This window comes from Crocodylus porosus, unplaced genomic scaffold, assembly GCF_001723895.1.
Source record: "Crocodylus porosus isolate Cpor-Errol unplaced genomic scaffold, CroPor_comp1, whole genome shotgun sequence".
Classification (NCBI taxonomy): Eukaryota; Metazoa; Chordata; order Crocodylia; family Crocodylidae; genus Crocodylus; species Crocodylus porosus.
Genome location: NW_017728886.1, coordinates 175,802,110 through 175,809,193, shown reverse-complemented (window position 1 = coordinate 175,809,193; position 7,084 = coordinate 175,802,110).

Sequence of the window (7,084 nt, the reverse complement as noted above, 5' to 3'; positions counted from 1 at the left end):
GAAAAATGCAAGGTTCTCCACCTTGGGAGGAAAAACCTGCAGCATCCTTATAGGCTTGGCAGTGCTACGCTACCTAGCACTACGGAAGAAAGAGACTTGGGGGTCATCACTGACCACAAGATGATCATGAGCCTGCAATGCGATGCTGTGGCTAGTAAAGTGCCCAAAACACTGGCTTGCATCCATAGATGCTTCTCAAGCAAATCCTGGGCCGTTATTCTCCCCTTGTACTTGGCCTTGGTGAGGCTGCAGCTAGAGTACTGCGTCCAGTTTTGGGCTCCACAATTCAAAAAGGACGTGGAGAAGCTTGAGAGTGTCCAGAGAAGAGCCACGTGCATGATCAGAGGTCAGGAAAACAGACCTTACGACAACAGGCTGAGAACCATGGGGCTCTTTAGCCTGGAAAAGCACAGGCTCAGGGGTGATCTGATGGCCACCTATAAATTTATCAGGGGTGACCACCAGGATCTGGGGGAACGTTTGTTTACCAGAGTGTCCAAGGTATGACGAGATTGAGCGGTCATAAACTACTGCGAGACCATTTCAAGCTGGATGTAAGGAAGAATTTCTTTACTGTCTGAGCCCCCAAGGTCTGGAACAGCCTGCCATCGGAGGTGGTTCAAGCACCTACATTGAACACCTTCAGAAGAAAACTGGAAGCTTATCTTGCTGGGATCCTATGACCCCAGTTGACTTCCTGCCCTTTGGGTGGGGAGCTGGACTTGATGATCTTCTGAGGTCCCTTCCAGCCCTAATGTCTATGAAAACTATGAAACCACAGCCCCTCCTCCCCCAGTCCTGTCAGTTTTGCCAACCACGGGAACTTTCAGGAACCTAACCCCCCGTGGTTGGCAAGGGAAACCTGTATCAAGTTCAGAGCTTTTTTTCATATCCTTGCGCAGGGCCAGGAACATTCAGGAAATGTGATTTATCATTGGTTGAAGAAATGTCTATAGACTGACTTGATGTCCACAGCAGAATGTATGGGAACTGGAAAAAATGACAAATAATTCACACCAAAACAAAGGAAGTCTGCAGTTGGTAGGAAGAGGAAAACCACTGAAAAGTATATCATCTTTTGCATCTTAAAATCCAGGTAAGTACTTCACTCAAGTACAGGCCTTGAAAAAAACAAGAAGTGTTTTGCCAGATGTGTTTCTTCAGTCCCGTGTTGGAATTTGGAATACTAGGAGTGGGCACATATTTCATTTCCCTTTATCACTAGAGACTTCAACTACTTTGTCATTTTCATTTTCACACATTTTAATTGCCTTTGTTCTGCAACTTGTCTAGTTTTCTTCCTCTAGTCTCTTGGTGTACTCTGTTGGTCTGCATGTCAGAACTGTCTTAGAAGCACTTAAGATAATTCAAAGGAGAATCACAAAATAGGAACCTGGGTGACAGCCACTTAAAAAGATCCTGCTCTCACAGTCTGTGTAGGATCTGGGGTTGTCATCGAACAACAATTAGAAAGGCCAGTTTACCAGCACTTGAAAATTCAGTACTGCTATTGCCAGCATTGAGCAAAACAAGCACCTATTAGAGAAAAGCCATTCTGGGTATAATCTAAGATAAAATAGGCTAAGGAAGTATATCATTGATCAAACTGTAAAAAGTATCAATATTACTGTTGTGAATAAATGCCACCTGAGTAAAATATGACAGGTAGTAGACATAAAAAGCTGAAGGCCATACTATTGTTGTTCTTCGCATTTTTCCTACCCCCTTCTTCTTAGATTCTTTTTTCTTTTTTCAGTACTTTTACCCTCACCTTTATTCCAACCTGCTTTGATTTTCTTGACAACCAAGAGGTTTCTTAACAACCAAGTCATATGTTTTGAAAATTCAGTATCAGTGGTGGAACTTTTAATGCCTCATCCTTACAGGCTAAGACAAGAATCTTTAAATTGAACAGTCTGCCAGCGGAGGTGCTTGAACCACCTACATTGAACACTTTCAAGAGTAAATTGGATGCTTATCTTGCTGGGATCCTATGACCCCAGCTGACTTCCTGCCCTTTGGGCAGAGGGCTGGACTCGATGATCTCCCAAGGTCCCTTCCAGCCCTGATGTCTATGAAATCTATGAAATCTAAATATGTGCATCAACAATTGGACACCTAAATTTGTATTGCAGAACCTAAATATAAGCGGTCCAGTTTTCAGACCACTATATTGGATAAGCATGACTTCCATTAACATTAATAGAAACTACATGGGCTCATCATACTAAAATATTAGGCTACATTAAACTTGAGTGCCAACACACAGATTTTGGAGTCAAATTTCAGGCACTGAAGTTTGAAAAAATTGGCCTAAACATTAATGACTTAAACTTAAGTCACAGTTACAGTTACCAGAATACTACAGAACATTTTAAATTTTTTGTGCTTGGGGATTGTAGGGATGTGTCAATTATGTTGGGGGGTTGTTTTAATTATACATTCAATAAGTTCAAAAGGGGATTATTACTGCTGTTATTGCCCAGGATTTTCAGAGACTCCCAAATAAGTAAAACATACATATTTGCAACGCTAAATTCAATGGGGGACTGGAATCTTTAATGTTCTTAAATATCTTTGAAAATTTGTTACACTATTTTTTTTTTTTTTGTGAAATATGAAACTATAAATTGGGGATAGATGATAAGTAGGCTACTTGTTATTTTACAGTGGCTGCATACATACATTTGCATAATCTGAGATAATTTTTACTGGTTTGTTCTCAGGTAGAAAAATTTACCCAGAGGTTTCTCCTGAGAGAGCAGCAACTTTCCAGCGAGAAAATGAATGTATGTACGAGAACTTTGTTGAAACATCCTAAAAAACCCAACCGAGATTCTATTCTTCTTGTTGGCATTTTTGTATAAAGCAATGCAGTTATTGCCAGTCAGTTAGTTTAGAACCAGGTTCTTTAAGACCCCCACGTGGATGTTATCTGTATGGCAAAATGGAAAGCAACTTGGCAATTCTGCCTTTGTGATTATAACTGTTTTATATGCAAGCTCTTTGGTCTGCTTCTTAAAGGAGCACTCCCTGCGGAGTATCAGTGAAAAGCACATGGTCAATAAAATATATTTTTACAGTGAATCTGGACTTTTTAACACTCACAAGTTGTTTCTAGGGAAAAGAAATAAACTTTCAATTTAAAAAAAGCCTTTTAAGATACCTCATGCACATATACAATCATAGGGTGGTCTTATATATGACATATATAATTTTACTTAAAGTTACTGCAATTACTTTGATACAAATATCAAAATGTAATATACTGGTATGTCAGGATATAGCCATCAAGAAAAAGTGCCTTTAGTAGAAGCCCTGAACAACAGCTAGTTTGACTATAAGCAGCACACTTCAGAGATGGATTTCTCTGAGATTAATTTTTCTCCCTTGATTACTGAGGTGTTAGGATACTCATTTTTCCTTTTGTTCTTATATGGGTGCATAGTCATTACATGATTGCAGGTAATGACTATGGAAAAAATGACAACAAATTAGTAAGAGCAACCATTAAAATATGATTCTAGATGTTAGGCTTGAGAAACATCTCTATGTCATCCCCTAGAGAAATCAGAAGTGCATTTACAAAATTTGCAGATTGCAAAGTTGGTAGGATATTGCCAATACAGAGAATGCCTAGATGATTATACAGGAAGAATTGGACAACCTTCTCATATGGAGCATTAGAAATGGTATAAAGCTTAACAGTGTGAAGCATGACGTAATAAACTTATGGATCAATAGAAAAAAAATGTTGGTTATAAGGTGGAGGATCATAAACTAAACACAATGCAGGAAAAGAAAGCCCTGAAAATACCTAGTAACCAAGAAGCAGCAGTGTGTTGCAGTCATAAAAAAGGCTAATGAAAGTTGAGACTTTATTAGACCAGATATAGTCAGAAAGAGACAAAGTAGTACTTCTACCACTATACCTGGATTAATAAAACCTTATCTAAAATGTTGTGTACAGTTTGGCTCACCTACCCTCAAAAAGATTAATTTCAATTCAAGCGAGTAAAAGAAAAGTCTATTATGATAGTTAAGTGATGGAGAACTTATCCTATGTGACCAGATTTCAAGAGCTTGGTTTGTTTAGTTTAGCATATAAAAGATTGAGAAGGGTTATGATTACTTTTTTGTAAATACATTTGCAACAGAAGTATTAGGAAGAGCAAGAGCTATGTATATTAAAGAGCAATATTAGCATAAGATCAAGAGTGTACGAACCGATTAGGAACACACTTAGGCTGAAAATTAGCAGAAATAAATTTTCAAAGGAGAATTAACTAAATTGTTGTATTTATATAGGCCATTCCAATAATGCTTAACCTTATTTTTAAATCCTTTATTATAGTATTCATTTTAAGAGTCACACCCACTACTATTCATTTTACAGTGACATGGGCAACAGGTTCTCTTTCTCTATTGCAATTTAACAATCTGAGCTGTCTTTGAGGCATATGAACCATTTGATTATTTAAATTAAATGTTCCATTGCATGAAATATATATTCTAGAGATTTTTATGTCATAAGTAACAAGTAGCATGGGCATAAATCAAATAGGCTAATATAATGAAGGTAGTTAAGACTGTCTAAACTGACTGGTCATGTTAGCCACAGATATGTTTACCATTTCTTCACTTCCTGCCTCCCCATTTTTATGATCCCTTAACAATGATCAAACTAAGTATTAAAGGAAATGTATATGCTAGCTGACCATAATTTGGTAAGGATAGATCTGGTCTTCATAATTAGAGCAGATTCTTTTGCTGTTTTGTCTGTGAAAGTTTGGACATTTAGCTTGGAGGAAGAAGATAAATATTTGTAGTTCATAGATTTTCATAAGTCTTCTGTCATACCAGTATGAAGGCATATGTATTTTCCTAGATTCAGATATTAACTTCCCTTTATTTTTAGAGGGAAGGCAAAGGAGAGATTAAAAATTGGCCACTTTCAAGCATTCCAGAAACAGAAGTCTCAAGAATGATAGTGGCAAGTGTGCTCAGAGCATCCTAACAGGTCTGAAATATTTGGAGTGGGAGTGGAAGGACAGACCTTGGTTTCAGCAGCAGTGTTGTGAACAGTGCAAATCCAGTGTAGACATATTCTGAGATCTACAAATCCAGAAAGTATAATAGTTTTCTCCCTCCTCTTCTCCTCCGCCCAGTTAAGCTGTGTTTTGATTTGGTTGATGCACTTTTATAACAGTCACTTCCTGGGAAGTACTGAGTTAAGGTATAAATTTATATCGGGCAATGCAACAATGATTTTTGTGGGTGTTATCTTTTATAGGAACAACTGCATGATTGGGATAGAATTAGAAAAGCTTCCAAATGCAACATATTCAATATTCTGAAGAATACACTGTATTTGAAAGCTTATCTAAGTCTATCCCAACTGTACAGTTGTTCCAAGAAATGTTATCATCTACAAAAATTCTTGCCTTTTGCATATTCCCTGGACCATGATATACAGTGCTCTGGAAATTCTTTTACTTCATTTTTTAAGTACAGAAAATATGCCATGTCTGGCTGCCCCTAGAAGTATCCCCAAGTTTAAAGAATGATTGAACATTAGAAGCAGCAGCAGGGTAGGAGCTTATCTTCAAAAGGCTCATTGAAATTGATTCTGGGTCTATTTGGTCTTAAATCCTGATTCTTCTGGATCCTGTTAGTCATTAGTGTGACTTTCTTATTTGATATCCACTCCGTTTTTGGCTACTGTGCTGCCATTACCCATTTGCTCAATAACAAAATAACAATTTCATAAAAAAATAAAATCAACATCCTCCCATGGATATTTCTTTCCCTAGCACTAGATGAGAACTGTTCACTATCTTGAAAGTTATAGAAGGAATTCTGGAAGCAGGGCACTTCTCAGATTTAAAACATGAGGTTTCGGTTTCCATTACTCTGAGATCAGATTGACAGTCCTTGAAATTTTACAGTTCAGCTGGCTATAGCATTTGTTAACAGGACTGTGAAGAAGTTTCTCATCCTCCTCACCAACCATGACTTCTTATAAGGGGTATACTGAAGATCATTTAGGAAAAATCAGTGCCAGACTTGCAATCAAAGTAATCAGTTCTATATTTGTATGCCTTTTCTCAGCTCCTCTCTGCTGCAAATGAAGCAGACATTGAACATTTAACAGAAACTTAATTTGCATCAAGATTTTTAGGTATCTTAATTCAGAGATGAATAGTCTCTCATCTCTTTTTTGTGTGAATCAAAGTGGTTATCTTTTTAAATTCTTGTAAAAAGTTGACTTGTCCTCATTTTTCAGCGGGATTAAAAAAGGATTCTACCAAAGGTGAGTAAATCAAACCTGTGTTAGCAGCTAGTGACTTGCCATATGTGCTTCTGAAATCAGAAAGTCATTTATGTCTTTTTTTTAAATCTTTCCCATGTGTATGTATTGAACAATTCTCTAGACTATCTTTTTTTTTTCAAAAGAGACACTCTAATGGACCTAGCAAGAAGTTTTTAGATCTGACCAACATTCATGTTCACGCTGTATGATATTCAAACTGAAGATAATCTCTAGCCAAGATGTGTTTGGGGCCTATGTGTTTTGTCCACTCTTTCTCAAAAACTGCCTCTCACCAGAAAGTAATTTTTGTAACTCCCTTTTAAAACTAATACCCTGCATAATGAGGGATTTGAATGAAATTAAGCCTTTAAAATTTTACACTTAAGGTTTTGTCTCTTCTTTCATATGACAAAAAACCATGCCTGCATCTTTATCTTTGTCATTTTGGCATTTTTGTTGATTCAGAAACTCTTGGCTGTTAGAGGCATTACCAGGGATCACTACGTGGTAGTGGCTCTCGTCCATCCCCGTTTTGTTTTTGGTTGACGCTGACAAAGACAAACCATATCAAACGAAAGGCTGAATTTACTTACCTCGTCCTATGTATCACGGTTCTTAAGGTACTGTTTCTAAGATCATAAAAGATTCTGATATACTTGATAAAGTAGATCATTCCTACCACAGTAGATAGGAATATGAGAAACAGCTAATAAGAAAGTTCCAGTCACAAATTATAAGTTCTCATTTCTTTTTTTTGGAACTATTTTTCTC